We start from the raw sequence: 20,110 nt of genomic DNA, 5'->3' as shown, positions 1-20,110 counted from the left end.
GTTGCGACAACTTCCAACGGTTCTTTATGAGGCTGAATGGCCTTCTCTTCATGCTCAAGCAATTGAGAAATATCATTAGGAATCTCTTCGTCATCCTCTTCTTCCATTTTGAACATAGGAAATTCAAAGTTGGGAGAGGGCATATGGTCATTGTTTTCAATGGGTTTAACAATGAATTTGCACAATAATTTTATGCTTGATTTTAGAATATGAACAAATAAGCGCACATTGTGATGCAAATATAAAACTGATTATTATCTTGTTTTTTTATGTTACCATTTTTCCATAAAAAGGAAAAAGGAGAAAGGAGAGACATAATATGGATACACGAAATAACATTTTATTAATGACAATGAAATTTGAAACAAAACCCACATAGATTCACTTTCACCTTGGGCATAGTGAAAGGATTTTGAAAATAACAAAACAAACAAACATATTGCTTCGACAAGTGAAAAACAGAAGGAAAATCAACAAATTCCAATTTTGGCACATTGATCCATGTGTCACAAAGTCTGGCACTTGTTATTCTTCATCGTCTTCTAAGATTGCAGTAAAAACTTGATCCTTAGATTGAATAAAGTCAACACTATGAAACACTTCTGGAATTTGCTTTAGATCTCTTCGGGTTGCACCCGGTGAAAAACCCAAACCACCTTTGTTCTTGTTCTCCGCAAGCTCAACAATCTGTCCCTACTTGGCAAATTGACCATTCTCCGCCACAAACTGGGCATCTTTTAAGGATGACATGGATTCACCATCCTTTTTAACAGTAATATTATCAACAAAAATAGCTTGAAATGATGTTCCCTCAGATTCTTCAGTATCAATGTACGAAAATAAAGAGAGATGACTCACCAACATGGATTGCTCGCCACCCATGATGACTAACTTCCATTCTTCACGAACTTCAATTTTTGGTGTAGAGTTGATATACCTTACCCAACCTCATGAATCCACGGGCGTCCTAAGAGATAACTGTAGGCGGGATGAATATACATCACTTGAAAAGTGACCTGAAATAAGCACGAACCTATCTTTATTGGGAGATCAACCTCCCCAATTACAGTCTTCCCCAAGCCATCGAAGGCCTTCACAATAACTCCACTGAATATCATCGGAGCACCTTGGTAAGAAAGTTTAGACAATGTAGACTTAGGCAGAATATTCAAAGAGGATCCAGTATCCACCAACATAATGGACAAGGCATCTTCTTGACAATTCATAGAGATATACAAGGCCAAATTGTGATTCCTCCCCTGCTCGGGAAGTTCTTCATCACTGAAGCTCAAATTGTTACATGCGGTAATATTGACCACAATACCATCAAATTGATCAATTGTCACGTCATGGTCCACATAGGATTGCTTTAGGACCTTCTTCAAAGCCTATCGATATGCCTTCGAACTCATAAATAGGGATAACACAGATATCTTGGACGTAGTGTGCAACAACTGGTCCACCACATTGAAATCACTCTTCTTGATTACTTTCATCACTTCATCTTGATCAACATTCTAATTCACAATACTGGATTGGCCAGTTTGTATAACAAGAGTTTTCTCTAAACTTGATTTCTCTCTCACCATATCTTCAGTCCTCTTAGGAGTTGCAGCAACAAATACCCAACCGCTTCGGGTCACACCATATACATTGGCGATATTCAAAATGGATGGAAAAGAAGGAATAAGTACTTATTTGTCGTCTTCTATCATAGTAGCATTATACTTGTAAGACACGGCCTTATCAGACTCGTAAGGACTAGAACCCGCCAAACGAATAACCAATAGAGAAACAACAGTCTTCTGACCATCATATGCAATCACAACCAGATATGGGAGATTATAACTAGGAATTAATACGTTCCCCTCATGCTTATCTTCATTTCTATCCCTCATAACTTGAATAAGATTTTGATCCAGCATCTCTTGTAAGTCCCTTTTCACAACAGCACATCCTCGGGAATCTCCGAAACAAACTTGACAAGAAGCATGGTCATTCTTATAATAGCTCAATTCACATAAACTAACATACATTTCAACCAACGATCTTCTAATTAGATTGACATCAAAGACTCGGTACTTCCCAGGATATCCTTCGACCATATTCACAGTTGCATTTCCATGTTTGGGCAGTAGATTAGCTTTTACATTGGGATTGTAATCTTCAAATGACAAAATACCACTCTGCATTAACCTTCTTACCTCAACCTTCAAAGCGAAACAATTCTCAATATCATGGTCAGGTTCCCCTTGGTGGAATGCACAATGTTGGTCAGCTTTATACCACCATAGAAGCTCTTTTGGAACAGTTTGTAGAGTTCTTGTTTGCACCATTTCTTTCTGAATTAAAGCAGGAAACAACTTTGTATAAGTCATTGGAATCGGGTCAAATTATACAGCTCTCTGGTCATGATTATGTTGATTCACACGTTGCTGGAAACGCGGTTGATAACACGGTGTTGCTTGAAAAACTAGAGCAGAATTAATAACTAGAGTAACTGACGCCACGTGTTGATGATTTTGATTGTTACCCAGAATCCTTCTACGTCTCTCTTGTGAGATAGTGTTTTCATCGCGTTCCTTCTTCTTGGGTAAACTATTCCCATACTTTTTGGAACCATCAGATGAACTACCTTCTTTCAACCGTCCTTCACGGACACCCTCTTATAACCTCAAGCCCATATTCACCATTTCAGTAAAGTCACTTGGCGCACTTGCTACCATCCGGTCGTAATAAAACCGACTCAACGTCTTCAAAAATAACTTTGTCATTTCCTTTTCCTCCAACGGAGGACTAACCTGTGCAGCAATCTCGCGCCACCTCTAGGCGTATTCCTTGAAGGTTTCCTTATCTTTGGGAGACATAGCACGAAGTTGATCTCTGTCTTGTGCCATGTCAACATTATATTTGTACTGGCGAACAAAAGCCTCAACTAGGTCATTGAATGTTCAAATCTGAGTAATATCTAGCCCCATATACCATTTCAGAGCAGTCCCAGTCAAATTATCTTGAAAATAGTGGATCAACAATTGATGATTGTCAGTTTGATTCGATATCTTACGAGCATACATCACCAGATGACTCAGAGGACAGGAGTTTCCTTTGTACTTTTCAAAATCCAGAACCTTGAACTTGTGCAGAATCTTCACATTAGGAACCAAACCCAAATCACGAGCATTCTTCTTGAACAAATCTTTCCCCCTCAAAGCTTGAATCTCTCTCTGCATAGCCTGAAATTGATCTTGGAACTCATCCATTCTTTCATAAACAACAACGGTTTTTCTTCTGAAGACAAGCTTCTCAATTTTTTTGATGAAGACATGCTCAACATATATGCATTGCAAAAAGAATGACTCAAGACTCAAGCTCAAGCGTTTCCTTTCAAATCATTTCAAAGTCTTGATGATTGCTATTGATTCAATCAAAGTGTTAAGGTATTAAGTTCTCATTCTCTCTATGACAAGCCAAGTGCTCTAGTTTTTATCATTCATTCATGTGTTGGCTGCTTAAGTCTCTTAAACTTTTCTCTTGTGGCAGTCACCTTCATTTGAAATGGAATTCTGCCATTCTGCTGTGTGATAATCAGTTACCACCATTAAGGTAATCGATTACCAGCTATGCGTGTTGCTATGCAAGGAAATTTTTACAACAAGTAATCGATTACACCCTTTTGGTAATCGATTACACAGTTCATTTTTTCAAATATTGTAACTGTGGCTCAGGTGTAACCTATTACACCATATTGGATAATCGATTACCACTGAACCAGTGGCAGAAAACATTGCATTTTTTTCATGAAAATTTTCTATGGAGTGTTTTCTTGAATCTGCAGAATTTGAACACACCTCCTTTCTCACAAAATATTTTCAAACAATCTTCTTCATTCATCTTTTCAAATTTATTTCAAGTGTTCTTGATCAAATTTTATGGTAAAACTATTTACAGCAGTTTGATTACTTTAAAGGAGAAGTTCAATAGTTTCATCCATATCACCATTAGAGAACTTGTTTGTCATAAAGAAGTTTGATTATTTTAAAGGAGAATGTCAATCATTAGATTGATAGATTATTTTCACTTGTCATAAACTTATAAAAAAACTCATATTGTGGCTTTGTCCTTGTTGTCCAGGATTGTTGGATACAAGAGGTTCATTAAAAGGGAGGGTTGTTCTCTTTTTGAACTTAGTGAAAAATACAAGAGGATTGTTCTTAGTTTGATTGTTAGTGTCTTCATAGAAATACTAGGAATAGTCTTGTAAAAGTCCTAACAATAGTAAAATCTCTTTCATGTTGAAAGGGGACTGGAGTACTCTCGATCTTTGAGGGGAACCAGGATATCTCTTTGTGTTCTTTACCTTTCTGCACTTTACCGTTAATTGCTTAACCTAACCAGAAAAGAAAGAACAAAGTTTTTCATAAAACCGGAAAAAGTTTTAAAGAACCTAATTCACCCTCACCCCTCTTAGGCACTACTCAACTAACAATTAGCATCAGAGCAGGTTATTGGCAACTTTCTCCTCTGATTCAGAAGATGGCTTCCGCAAGCGTAAACCCGGTTTTTAAATATGGCGGTAATATCAACAAACCACCCCTATTTTCTGGATAATATTTTGACTTCTGGAAAATCTGCATGAAAACACATTTAGAAGCACAAGGAGATGACATATGGGAAACCGTTGAAAATGGTCTGCATAATCCTATGAGTGTGGACAATGGTGTTGGCACTCCGAAGGTTAAAAGTTCATATGATGAAGACGATAAGAAAATAATACTTAATGAAAAAAAGCTATCAATATTCTTCAAAGTGAATTAAGTATGGATGAGTTCTTCCTCATATCTCAATGTAAATCGACAAAAGAAATATGGGACACTTTGGTGGAGACTCACGAAGGAACCACTGAAGTTAAAAGATCCAGATTAAACACATTGAGTCAAGAATATGAAATGTTCAGAATGCAGCCCGGAGAATCCATTGTTGCATTACAGAAAATATTTTTTCACTTGACGAATCATTTAATTGCTCTTGGAAAAACATTTACAAATGATGATCTCAACCTTAAAGTGCTAAGATCCTTGACTAGAGAATGGCAACAATGGTCATATCGGAGAATAAAAGTCTTTACACTATAACGTCCACATCATTATTCGGAAAACTCCAAGAACATGAACTTGAACTTGGAATACTTGAAAAGAATGAAAGTCAAGAGAACAAATCCACAGGAATTGCTTTAAAAGTAGATTCAAAGGAAGATAAAGATGATGGCGCACCGGAGGAATATGAAAAATTCATGCTCCTTGTTAAAGGTCTTGGTAAGTTTTTTGGTAAAAATGACAAACCCTTTCATGCAAAAAGAAATAAACATTTCAGGAAAAGGGAGGCTTCCACATCTACGCAAGATGTCACATGTTATGAATATGGAAAGCAAGGTCATATAAAGCCGGATTGTCCGAAACTCTCCAAGAAAGGTGGCTTTAAAGGCGAGAAGGATTTCAAGAATAAAAAGGCGTATGTTGCATGGGAAGATAATGAGATAATTTCTTCATTCGGATTGGAAAGAGACGAATGTGCAAATCTAGCATTAATGGCTTCACACCTGTAAGACCCCAATTTTGACCCTAAGATCCCTCATGATATCTCATCATATGCATTGACTTTGAGATCACACATTGGCATCCTCCTTACCCCTTATTCCTTGGGTTTGAATTAGGAGAGATTACCAAGCACATTTTATCGTGTCATACTTTGTTTTTTATTATTTACTAACCAAAATGCCAAAAATATGTCTATGTATAACTTTGTTTCTTTTGTAGGTAGTGTGTGCATCCACCAATGCCTCATCAAGCTCACAACTAGGGTTTGAGATCCTCAATGCAAGGAGATCAATCAATAGATGGTTTACATTGGTTCTAGACATCATATATGGGTCCCCGTGATCTTTATTTATCATTTTGATCAAGAATTCATCAAGAGTTTGAAGATTGTTTGCCTTGGAAGCCCTAATTCATTTGGGTATCTTGTGTGACTTCCTCAACATGTTTCTTCAACATTTGATCAAAATATTTCAAGGTATACTTCATTATACATAATATTATGCATGTATTATCCTCCATGAGTCCAAAAGATCAATAGAACTTCAAGTTTGCAAGTTGGTTCAAAGAAGTTGACCAGAGAAAGTCAATTGATCAAAACTGGGGTTCACTAGACCCTATCTCCTACACTTTTTGTGAAATGAAAATGACTCAAAGAGAAAGGTTACTACTTTTGACATTCCAAACAACTTTCATGTTGATGTCAAAAGCTAGTTTTTCTTGGAAAGTCACTTTTTATGGTGAAAGATTATAGGTCATTTTGTGTGTGCCCTAGTTAGGAGGTTAACTTCTAAGGACCATAACTTGCTCACTTTTTATGATATGAAGGCCATATAAGTTTCATGATCAATTTCAATATGCCCTCTCCAACTTTTATTCTGAGAAATGTAAAATTCTACTTACAATGGTGTAGCGGGAAATTCATGATCATCAAGTTATGGATAAGCTAGAGATCAAATAACAAGAGTCGCCACCGCGCTTCTATTGTTTCCAAGGGAAAAGGGAAAAAGTAAGAACAAAACCCAACAGTAAGAAGTTTTCAAATTAAAACTAATAAAAAGTCAGAGATTACAGGTAAGGGGGTTGGTTACACAGAGGGAAGGTGTTAGCACCCCAAGTGTCCTAGGTACTCCTAGGGAGCCCTTCTTGTGTGCATATGTATTTGATATAAAGTGATGTTTACAAACAAATAGAATGGGGAGATGAGAAAAGAACTCATTAACTATATTTTTGTGTTTGACAAGACCTTCGATCTTGTGCCTACGTACCAACATAAAAATGAGGGATCAAAACCTCGAGGTTCGTGATACAAATTTCAAAGTGGATGCATTGTTTTTAGTAAAAATTAAGTTTGAAAGGCACAAAGGCCAAAAAATTGTTTAAATGTGTTAGTTATTTTTGGATTTTTGAAAGTTTAAGTCAAGTATATTTAAGTCTATTTACAAGTTTGATTTAAGAAAAGAAGTTTGAAAATGCAATGGCATAAGGCCAAAGTTTCTATCTTTTTGCAAAATGGTCAAAGTTTAGAACATAAATAGTTCACACAAAGAATATTTTGAAAAATGGAGGGAGAGATTTTGATATTAAATAAATGGGGAGAAGATGAAGAGACTATCCTATGTACAAAATTAAAAGTTTAGAGTTGAAAAGATTTGACCAAATGGGTAGCAATCCAATAGACAAGAATGTCAATAGAAACCCAGAATTCCCTTAGACTTTTAGAATCAATCAATACACAAATGCACAATTATATTATCTTGAAGAGAAAGGCATCAAATAAATATGGCCACATCCAAGCTTATCCATTCCATGATCTTCTTCATAGTAGCCCATGTAACAGATGAATTCCACAAGTCACAGGTTCAAAATAACAGCTTCACAATGATCATGTTGCAGATGAACTCATAAGGATCTTGAATAATGTATCAGATGAAGTTTCAAATTTCAAGCACTTGGTTCTTCAACAAGTTGGCATTGGCCAAGTCCATTAGCATAGGAAGGTTGCCTAGATTCTAAGTCCATTTGTCCAAGATCAAGCCAACAGTCCACACAAAAGTTTTTTAGGGTTTTTGTTGTTATTATGTACATTAATGGTTAGAGACCACACAAACAAACAACGTATACACAAACAAAATATATGACACAATATGGTCCAAATGGACAAAGTAAAAATTTCATTATCATAAACAATTAGAATGATATGGATAATGGAAAATGAATAGAAACAAAAATTAAATGACATTAAAGTAAATGACTTGAAGTTAAAAGTTAGTAGTTAATAGGTTAGAAGTTAATATTGTTTTGCTTTTGCTTTTCATTTTAAGACATTCTTTGGAGAACACTCAACCCACTTATCACAAGCATGAATCCTTGAGCCAAAACATCTTCCAAAGGAAGGAAAGAAGGCCAAGTTTCCACACAATACCATGAAGGAGCCGAGACTTACAATCTCAATGACTAGAATGCTTATGCCTTTTATGTCACAAATTTAGCGCTATGTTAAGCAAACGTAATTGGACTTATGTAGAAGTCACAACTATTTGAAGTCGGGCAATAAAATTTTGGTGTTAATGCATGTTAGAGACATAGTATAATGGACTATGCTCATGAAACATACCACACACACAAAAAAAAAGAATATGCAAAAGGTATGGCCTAATCTTATCCATACTCATGTCAATTTTTCAATCAACTAGCCTTAGTATTATGAGATATCATAGGCCAAATGGAATGAATGAATGAAGAAAGGGAATAAGATGAAGTGGGAGGGGAATGGATCAAAACACAAATTGGTCAAAGGAGGACTTTTACCAAATTAATATCACGCATTTATTTTGGGAGATGGAATGTACATTCCATCAATCCCCTAAATCCAATGATATTAATTTGACAAAGTCAAATCAACCTTGACCAAGGCCCAACAACAAGAGTCAAACATAAAAAAGTCATCACAATTGGTCAACAAATTTATTTGGCATTTAATCAAATTAAAATACTAAAATAGTGCATTTAAATTAAATATGGTTTGTCCAATTCCTAAAATCTCATCAAAACACCAAAGAAATGGTCATGAGATTTATCATAGGTCAAACAAGGTCAAAGGACCTTGGAGAAAAATTTTCATAATTTTTGGACATTTAAAAATATTTTTAAACAATTAAAAACAAATGAAAAATCAATTAATTCATGAAAAATATTAATAATGATCCAAAAACTAATTTTAATTCAGAATATGAAAGAAAATATAAATTGAAATTTTTTGGTGAAAGTCCCATATTTTTTGGATCAATATTGAATTTAATATGAATTATTGAAAATAATACAATTAAAATTAAAATTAAAATATCAGGAAAAAAACGTCGACCACTTGATCTCCCTCATTAATTGAGATGGCAGATCAAGTGGCCAGAAAAGCGCTATCCACGATGGACTCAAGTCAGCGTGCCACACAGTTGGTAATCACAATGGACGCGTGAGATTAAAATAAAATAACAAGATCATGTGGCTGTGAGACATGCCAGTGCATGGGCGGAGCTGTAGCTCCGGTCTTCTTCTCCCGTGGACCTCACCGGACTGGTCCACCTTCAACCATCACCAAAATTAAAAACAAGGACATGATTTCAAAGTAAAAATGGCACTGAGTTCGAATGTGGCCTCAATTCACTCTAACTCAAGATATATTGAGAGATACATGGAGTTGAAATTTGAGGTACATGAACTGAGTCGCTTCGATTTGGCCTCAAAGCAACTCAATCTTCTTGCCTACATTGGTAGATACATAGAATTGAACAAGAATTAGAGCGAATCGAAGAGACCAAAATTTCTGGAAAATACCTTCAATGGAGGTCTGGATTCAACTGATCTTGCTCTTGCTCGTGCTTGATCTCACTCCAAATGCTTGCAGAGGAAGGATTGAATGCTCAAAAGGCTGTGGATTCCTGGAGGTTTGAATTTCAAAACCGCGGAAATTCAACCTCAAATTTAAATGAATTTCTTAGGTTTATCCTTTGCAACGTGAGGGTTAGAGATGAGGGATCAAAGCTGGCGCGAATGTCTGTGAAATGCTGAGCATATGAGGCTCTATTTATAGCTGAATCCATTGCTTTTTGCACACTTGAATTCACTTTCCAAATTTGGTCATTGATGATGCATGGATGCATGGACGCGCATACGCCCATAAAATCATTGCCATAAGTCCACGAATGAGTGTGAGATCATCTGAATTCAGCTTGGATTGCAAGGCAAGTGTACATTTTGATTTGAAGTTTGATCCTTGCCAAGTGATGACACCATGTTCATGCCATGCGCAGCCTATGCATTCCTTGTCCAAAATGAATGAATTTGAGCTCTTTGGAAAGGTGATATCAAGAGGAACAACTTTCATGTTCAACACTTTTCCATTTGAAGTTTGTAACTTGTAGAAATTTGAGGTGGAAGTTTGGAAATTTTTTACATATGAAAATTTTTCTATGTCAAGCCATATGTCTCAATATTCCACCTTGCTTAACTTTTTATATTTCCTTCAAATGAGAAAAGTGTCTTCATCAAAGTTGTATATATATCAAAGACCTTAAAATTTGTCACCTATTTCATGTCATTCGGATTTGAAATTATAGAATTATGCATTTTTGAAGTTTGGAAAAATCACTTGATCAATGGTATAGGTCAAAAGTGACCTATAATGTAACCTCATATCACATGCTCAAAAAAGTTGAACTAGCTCCCACTCCTAACATAAAAGTTGAAATAGACACATTGAATGTGATTGTGCAACTTGGAAATCTTTAATCTCATAAAAATTGAGCAAGTTATGGCCTTGGGAATTTAACTTTCCAATTAGGGTTTAGACAAAATAACCTATAATGTTTCAACATAGAAAATAATTTTTCAAGAAAAACTAGCTCTAGGTCTAAACATGAAAGTTGTTTGGAATGTAATTTAGAGTAAGTTTTCTCTTGGAATCATTTTCATATGGTGAAAATTGTAGGATATAGGGTCCAGGGAGACACAGTTTTGATCAGATGAATCCACATGGCCAACCACCATCAACCAACTTGCTAACTTCCAATTCTATTAACTTTCTTGGCACATGGTTGATTATATATACATAATATGATTAAATTTGAAGTGTCCCTTGAGAAATTTGATCAATTGGTGAGATAACTTGTTGGAGAAGTTACTCAAGATACCTAGTCAAATTAGGGTTTCCAAGGAAAATCACCCTCAAAATCTTGAAGAAAACTTGATCAATATAACATGTAGAGAACATTGGGACTCATATATGATGCTCATTACCATTCTTGGATCAGTTCTTGGTTGTGCTCTTTGTTCATGAGGGTCTTAAACCCTAGGTGTGAACTTGATAGATCAATCGAGATCATGCCCTTCCTACAAAAGAGTTAGACAAATGCAACGCATATTTTTGGTATTTTGGTTAGTAAAATGGTAATATACAAGTATGATATAATCACATAATGCTTGGTGATCTCTCCCAAAACAAACCCAATGAAGGAGGGGTAAGGAGGATGTCAAGGTATGATCCCAAAGTTAATGCATATGATGAAGTTACATGAGGGATCTTAGGGTCAAAATTGGGGTCTTTCAGCTGCCCCTATTCAAGGACATTCTAACTGAGGAGGTGAAGATTAAAATCTTCGGTTTGACTCAGTAGCATGGGCTTAAATAACAAAATAGCGAAACAAATTTTGGTCCCTAAGAGACCTCATGATGCATATGACATGAATGCAAAACTTAATGCTCTGTGAGGAAATATTGCCACAAAGGAAAAAGAAATCAGAGAGACCCAAGATCCACAGGAGCACAATGTCTTCCTTAAGGAATACTCACTAGGGAGACAGAGATTCTTGGGGGGGGGGGGGGGGGGGGGGGGTAAAGCGGGGTTATGCGTAGGCCAGGCTACAACTTAAAACTTCTGGGGGACTCAAGGAATTCCATATAAAATGGAAGACTCGGCCAGGGAACAAACAACATCTGTAGGGGACATGAGTAAGTCAGGATAAAATTGAGGTACTCGAATCATGTAGGGGAAAAATGATTTCACTAAGGAAATGCTCACTCAACTCAACTAGGGAAGATAAACTTTAACACAGGAGGAACATAAATCTATTATCTACTACCTGTTACTGGGTAAGGAGATAATAATGATTCGACAGAGAGAACATCCGTCATCGGTTAAGATGAACATATCAAGGATGACTCACTAAGGATTCCAGGAGAGGAAATTCATTACCGGATACTGGGTAAGAATAACCTTGTTGGGGAAATTGCAGAAAAGATAGGATTTACAACTACCAGTTACTGGGCAGAAGACCAAGGGTGAGAGTATCCGTCATCGGTTAGGATTAACATATCAAGGATAAACTCAACAGGGAAGAAAATCCGTCAGCGGTTAAGATGAAAATATCAAGGATAGACTTGCCTGGAAATGCCAAGGAGGATACCCGTCATCGGTTAGGATGAACATATCAAGGATATACCAACTGAACAAAAGGGTAGGAATTACATCTATCGAAAGCTGGATAGAAAACCGTCGGAGAGAAAATCCGTCACCGGTTAGGATGAACATATCAAGGATAGACTCTGAGAGGGGACAAAGTAGGATTTACAACTACCGGTTACTAGGTAGAAAACCACAAGGAGAAGAAAACCCGTCATCGGTTAAGATGAATATATCAAGGATTAACTCTCTAGGGAACAAAATAGGGATTACAACTACCTTTTTACTGGGTAGAATACCAAAAATGAGAATATCCGTCACTGGTTAATGTGAACATATCAAGGATAGACTCAGGCAGGGGAAAGAAAGATATCTGTCACCGGTTAGGATGAAGATATCAAGGATATACTTCCTAGGGAATAGATCCACTGGGGATTCTACTGAGGAGAAAAATAAGGGTACTCTTGCCGGGTATTGGGCAAGAAGTAAAAAACTGCAAACTAAGAAGAATATTACCGGTTACTGGGTAATAGACTCTTAGGGGACCAAAGTATCTATCTAGGTAAGAGCTAGAAAGAAAACAGTCAATCAAGACTCAACCCAATGAGGACATAACTCAAGAGGAGTAATTCCATCCAGAAAATCCACTGGAGAGGAAACTGAAATAACAACCATCCACGAGGAAACAAACTCAGTGGGGAAACGGAGAAAGGTTAAAGTCTTTCTTCTTAAGGAGCTGACACTCTACAATTGAAGGAGGACAGACACCAGATTTGGTATGGGGATAAAATACCGTCATAACAGAGAATAAGAATCTCAAACAAATCAAATATGAAGATGCAGGATATGCAAATTATGAAATTATATGAATGTATATGTATATGTATATATGATGATTATGCTGACAAAATGATCCCAAAGGATACAAAGGTGTCGCAAAGAATTTGAACCACCGGTACAATCTTGGTCAATCCACAAAATATGGAGACAACTGCTGGAGAACAGAGAGATCAACATCCCAAAGGCTCAACCCTAGCTGGGGAAGGAGGAGATCTGCTGAGGAAAGAACATCAAATCTATGGGGAATTTTAGGTCAACACCATAAAAATGGGAGACAACCCTACAGAGAGAAAATCATAAAAGTTGCTCAGAAACCAGGAGGAAACTCTGACTGGGAGCAAGGTGAATGAGGATTTATGGGGAAACCAAAGCGATCCACTGGGGGAAAACCAACCATCTCTGAAGATCAACCTTGCCTAGGAAATACAAACTTCGCTGGGGAAGGCAGAAACTCTGTCGGGGAAAACAACACGCCGCAGGGTATCTGAATCAACCAAATCAGCTGGGGACAAGGAAAGAAATTCCACTAGGGATCAAACACTCCGCCGAGGAACTAAATCAACATAAACATCTAGGGATACCCGAAGGATTAACTGCTCGGGGAACCTCTGATGTTTCGCACTTAAGGACTTGCTATCCATTGAAATGCGGTTGATATTCCTTTTAATTGCTTTGGAAAAATTCTTGCTTTTGTTTATTTAAGAAAAGACTTGATTTTGATTTTAAAAATTTAATTTCAAAATGATCATAATAAAATTTAAAACTATTGGCTGAAGTAAATAAGAGTAGAAATAATTGGATAAAAGCGCAACTTTATTTAATGGAATGGTAGTCTGTAAATGACAGGACTCCATGGATTTTACAAAGTTTAAAATGGTTATTTACAATGGAAAAGGGTTACATTGAATACAAATGATCCTTAATCCTTCTACCAACTCTCGATATCCACTATGCTCTTGACCGCTGCTCGGGACGAACTGATGTCAACCCTTGTGCTCAAACAAGCCTCCAAAATCCGAAGATCAGAAGAATGCAGTTACTTGCCATAATCCCTAATTTTTGCATAAGTTACCCCAAGGTGGGGTACTTAACTTATCGGGAAATTCTCTCTGTTTTATGTCTTTAATTTTTGCCTGGATCGCCCTTTCGGGTTTTCAATCCACCGAGACGCTCATTTTTGCCTAAGCCGCCCTTTCGGGTTTTCAACTTAGCAAGTTGTTCTTTTATTTTTCTAGGTGAAGTATTTCTTGACTGCATCTGCATTCACAGGACGAGAGAACTCTTCACCATCCATAGTTGTAAGAATCAATGCACCGCTTGAAAAGGCTCTCTTAATAACGTATGAGCCTTCATAATTAGGAGTCCGTTTTCCTATGGAATATGGCTTGAACGATAAAATATTCTTGAGCACAAGGTCACCTTCTCTGAACACTCGAGGTCTGACCTTCTTATCTAAAGCTTTCTTCATTCTCTGCTGATATAGCTGACCACGACACATGGCATTCACTCTCTTCTCTTCAATCAAATTCAACTGATCAAACCTGGTCTGACACCATTCAGCCTCAGTCAACTTGGCTTCCATGAGCACACGCAATGAAGGAATCTCAACCTCTACGGGGAGTACTTCTTCCATACCATAAACAAGAGAGAAAGGGGTTGCCCCTGTTGAAGTGCGGATGGATGTACGATACCCATGCAAAGCAAAAGGGAGTGTCTCATGCCAATCCTTATACGTGACAACCATCTTCTGGATAATCTTCTTAATGTTCTTATTTGAGGCTTCAACAGCCCCATTCATCTTGGGTCTGTAGGGAGAAGAATTATGATGTGCAATCTTGAAGTCTTTGCAAAGAGCTTCAACCATATTGTTATTCAAGTTCGATCCATTCAGTAATGATCTTACTTGGCACACCATAACGACATATGATCTGATTCTTGATAAACCTTACAACAACTTGTTTGGTCACATTTGCATACGATGCCGCTTCAATCCATTTTGTGAAGTAGTCAATTGCCACCAAAATGAAACGATGTCCATTCGAATCTTTGGGCTCAATCATCCCAATCATATTAGTTCCCCACATGGAGAAGGGCCATGGGGAAGAGATAACATTCAATAGTGTCGGAGGAACATGAATCTTATCAGCATAAATTTGACACTTGTAGCATTTCTTCACAAATTTGCAACAGTCAAATTCCATTGTCAGCCAATAGTAACCTGCTCGCAACATCTTCTTCGCCATTGCATGTCCATTGGAATGAGTACCAAAGGAACCTTCATGCACTCCAGTCATCAACAAGTCTGCTTCATGTCTATCCACGCATCTGAGCAAAACCATGTCGAAGTTTCTCTTGTACAGTACATCACCATTCAAGTAGAAATTACCGGCTAATCTTCTCAAAGTCTTCTTATCTTTCAAAGACGCCCTAGGAGGGTAAATCTGAATTTGGAAGAAACATTTGATGTCGTAATACCACGGCTTTTCATCTTTAATCTCTTCAACAGCAAACACATGAGCTGGCCTATCAAGGCACATCACAGATAAATTAGGAACTTCTTTCCAATATTTTACTACAATCATTGACGGCAACATTGCAAGAGCATCTGCCATCCGGTTTTCATCTCGAGGGATATGATGGAACTCAACCTTTGTAGAGAAAGTTGAAATCCTCCTTGCATAATCTCTATATGGTATCAAAACCGGGTTGATTTGTCTCCCATTCACCTTTGATCTGATTCACAACCAAAGCGGAATCTCCAAATACATCTAAATACTTGATTTTGAGATTCATGGTGTAACACCCCGAATTAAATAAGAGGATTATTTAATTTAAGTTAATAATATATTTAATAATTTAATTAAATAAATTGAATTATTGGATGATTATTATTATTATTATTTGGAATAATAATTATTTGGAAAATATATAAGTTGGAATAAGGAAAAAGAGTTTTCATTTTGTAAAAGGGTTTTACGTGAAAACGGAGAAGCTGCAGAGAAGAGGAGAAAAGGGCAAAGAGGAAGAGCTAGAGAGCAAAGGTTGAAGAACGGAAAAGCTCGAAGCTTAGAGATTGCCGGATTATCTCAGGTAAGGGGGGTTTATCGTCGTTTAATGGGTATTATAGATTAACATGTCGTGGGTAGTGATAAACCGTTGAATTGATCCTAATTGGGATTTAGGATGCTGAGAAAATTGTGATGAATAAGTTGTAGAAAAACTGAAATTGAATCGGTAATTGTATGTGTCGTGATTTTCCGATAACGTAGCTTTTTACGGAAGTTGAATCGGAGGTCCGGAAGTCCTCCAACGGCGGAAAATGCGGAAACTCTGCATTCTGCCTTGTGTTAGCGCAGGAACTGCTGTTTCGCCTGCGTTAACCGGTTAACCCAGGGTGTTAACCGGTTAACACTGTTATAAATTGTGAAAAATGTTGAGTTTTGCCTGCGTTAACCGGTTAACCTATAGCGTTAACCGGTTAACACTGTTGCGTTTTGCCTGGAAGTGTAATTTTTCCTGCGTTAACCGGTTAACCTATAGCGTTAACCGGTTAACACTGTTGCAGTATGTAAAAATGGTTGATTTTTATGATGTAAGTGTAATTGGTGATTGGCCTATTGTATCCAATTGTGATAAATAAATTCGTGGAGTCTATGTTGCGAAATGTTGATGCAAATATGTTGATAAGTTGTCTTTGTGGAAAATATTAAGTTGTAGGCTGATGAGCCAAAGTTGAATATGAGTTGTTTTGTTGAAAATGCTGAGTTGTAGGCTGATGAGCCAAAGTTGATTTTTAAGTTGTTGTTGCTGAAAAAGCTGTTATGTTGTCGTTGTTATTATGTTGTTGAACTTTCAAGTCGTACATGCCATATACATTCATATGCATTAAGTCGGGGCTTTTGCTCACACCACGTTGGCCTGGATTGGCAAAAATTATGGGGCTTTTGCTCACACCACGTTGGCCTGGATTGGCAAAAATTTTAAGTTGAAAGTTGAAGGCTTATGCCTTGATGCCCACTAAACTGGCAATGATTTTAAGTTGGGAGTTTTACTCCAAATGGTACCACATGCATGAAGAGCCGAGTCTCATTTGAGTTGCATTTACGTTGTGTTTGAATATGATGTTGAGTTGAATATGCTGCTACCGAATGCATGATATGATGTGGGTGATTAACGTGTAAAGTTACTTAACATAACATGATGATTTATAATATTTGTTATATCGATTGAGGAACTCACCCTTACAGTTATATTTTTCAGGTAACGAGCAGTGAGTTGAGTAGAAGCTAGTGCTTGAAGTCTAGAGTGGTTTTAGTGGGTCATGCTCTGATAGATGTAACATCGGGACGGGATGTTTTATTTGTTGAATAAATGTTAATTTTAAGATATTACAGATGTTGAATGTTTCTATCCGCTGCGAATTTTTAAAGAAGTGTTTATGTTGGATTAAATAATGAGCATGACTGATTTTTACGGTGAATTATGTGAAGTATTATGTGACACCCTTGGTGCATGATTACTCTGATATTGATTTATATGTTGTTGTTTTAATTAAATATTTGGGGTATAAAGAAGGGTGTTACATTAGTGGTATCAGAGCAGGTCGGTCTGTCCGGCCAGTTGTCGTGTCATTACTGTCTAACAATTAGGTATTGTTACCAATCTAACGTTAAGTTGTGTTGTATTGATAAGTTGAAATGGCTGGAAGGAATGACGCTGCAATGGCTGCCGCAATGCAAGCAATGGCACAAGCGGTGCAGAACTTGCCAAATGCTGGTGGTGATGCTGGGTCACGTAGCTTGGCGACTTTTCAGAGAGAGAATCCGCCGGTGTTTAAAGGGAAGCATGATCCAGATGCAGCCTTGGGATGGTTGAAAGAGATTGAGAGAATCTTCCGTGTTATGGATTGCACTCCAGCTCAGAAGGTTCGGTATGGTACTCACATGCTAGCAGTCGAAGCTGATGACTGGTGGCTAGAGACTCACGAGAGGTTGACCGTGGCAGGTGAAGTCATTACTTGGGATGTATTCCGTAGGGAATTTCTGAGGAAGTATTATCCAGAGGATGTCCGTGGTAAGAAGGAAATTGAGTTCCTTGAGCTGAAGCAAGGAAACATGTCTGTCACTGATTATGCTGCGAAATTTGTGGAGCTGTCCAAATTTTATCCTCATTACACTGGTGCTGGTGCTGAATTTTCAAAGTGCATCAAGTTTGAAAACGGATTGCGCTCTGAAATTAAGAAGGCTGTTGGGTATCAGAAGATACGCATTTTCACTGAATTGGTTGATAGCTGCAGGATATTTGAAGAGGACAATAATGCTCATTACAAGATTGTCAGTGATCGCAGAGGCAAGCAACATCAAAACCGTGGCAAGCCGTATGATGTTCCAGCTGGAAAAGGGAAGCAAAGAGCTGCTCCGGCTCAGAGAGCTAGTGGGGGAGGTGCTCCTGCTGGTATAGTTTGCTTCAAATGTGGTCAAGCTGGTCATAAGAGTAATGTATGCACTGCTGAAGTAAAGAGGTGTTTTCGCTGTGGTAAGATTGGCCATGCAATAGCTGATTGCAAGCACAAGGAAGTGATTTGTTTTAATTGCGGAGAAGAAGGGCATATTGGAAGTCAGTGTCAGAAGCCGAAGAAAGGGAATCAGTCAGGAGGCAAGGTCTTTGCTTTATCGGGTTCTGAGACTTCTGCAGATGATCGTTTGATCCGAGGTACGTGTTATATTAATGGCTTTCCTCTTGTAGCTATTATTGACACAGGTGCGACTCATTCCTTTATATCTTTGGGTTGTGCTGTGAAACTTAAGTTAGAGATATCTGAGATGTTTGGTAGTATGGTAATTGATACTCCTGCGAAGGGTTCAGTGACTACTACTTCGGTTTGTTTAAATTGTCCTTTGAGCATTTTTGGTAGAGACTTTGGGATGGACCTAGTGTGTCTTCCACTAGTGCAGATTGATGTTATTCTGGGTATGAACTGGTTGGTATTTAACCGAGTTTCTATCAATTGTTTTGATAAGACTGTGATATTTCCTGAGAGTGAGGAAGGAAAGAGTTTGTTTCTATCAGCGAGACAAGTGAATGAAGAAGTAGCTGATGGGGCAGAGTTGTTTATGCTGTTAGCGACTTTGGAGGCTAAAGATAAACTGGTGATTGGCAATCTAGCCGTGGTGTGTGATTTTCCTGATGTGTTTCCGGAAGAAGTGAATGAATTGCCGCCAGAGCGTGAAGTGGAGTTCTCTATTGACTTGGTACCTGGTACTAGGCCGATATCGATGGCTCCGTACCGTATGTCTGCTGTTGAGTTGGCTGAATTGAAGAGTCAGTTGGAAGACCTGTTGGATAAGAAATTTATTCGTCCGAGTGTGTCACCGTGGGGTGCACCAGTGCTATTGGTTAAGAAGAAAGAAGGTACTATGAGGTTGTGCGTGGACTACAGGCAACTGAATAAAGTGACGATCAAGAATCGGTATCCTTTGCCGAGGATTGATGATTTGATGGATCAGTTGGTTGGTGCAAGTGTGTTCAGCAAAATAGATCTGAGATCTGGGTATCATCAGATACGTGTGAAAACAGAGGATATTCAGAAGACTGCTTTCAGAACAAGGTATGGACATTATGAGTATTCTGTAATGCCTTTTGGTGTGACTAATGCACCTGGAGTATTTATGGAGTATATGAATAGGATTTTCCATCCGTATCTAGACAAGTTTGTTGTGGTGTTTATTGATGACATTTTGGTGTATTCGAAATCTGAAGAAGAGCATGCTGAGCATTTGAAAGTGGTTTTAGAAGTTCTACGAGAAAAGAAGTTATTTGCTAAACTGTCTAAATGTGAATTTTGGTTAGAAGAGGTGAGTTTTCTTGGTCATGTGATTTCAAGAGGTGGCGTTGCTGTTGATCCTTCTAAGATAGAAGCGGTATCTAAGTGGGAAGCTCCGAAGTCTGTTGCTGAGATTCGAAGTTTCCTTGGTTTGGCTGGTTATTATAGGAAGTTCATTGAGGGATTTTCTAAGTTGGCGTTACCGTTGACGATGTTGACTAGAAAGGGGCAAGCGTTTGTTTGGGACTCAAAATGTGAAGAAGGTTTCCAAGAGCTAAAGAGAAGGTTGACTACTGCTCCTATTCTGATATTACCGAGTTCGTCGGAATCATTTGAAGTTTATTGCGATGCTTCATTGTTGGGTTTGGGTGGTGTGTTGATGCAGAATAAGCAGGTTAT

The 20,110-nt window shown here is 37.8% G+C and overlaps 1 pseudogene; it reads left to right on the top strand.

The window, feature by feature from the left end:
• The first annotated feature begins 3,336 nt into the window (after nt 1–3,336).
• Nucleotides 3,337–20,110, top strand: part of LOC127095117 (protein BASIC PENTACYSTEINE6-like) — a 30,612-nt pseudogene continuing 13,838 nt past the window's right edge.

This window comes from Lathyrus oleraceus, chromosome 6 (assembly GCF_024323335.1).
Source record: "Lathyrus oleraceus cultivar Zhongwan6 chromosome 6, CAAS_Psat_ZW6_1.0, whole genome shotgun sequence".
NCBI classification, from domain to species: domain Eukaryota; kingdom Viridiplantae; phylum Streptophyta; class Magnoliopsida; order Fabales; family Fabaceae; genus Lathyrus; species Lathyrus oleraceus.
This window is presented reverse-complemented; position numbering and strand designations above follow the sequence as displayed.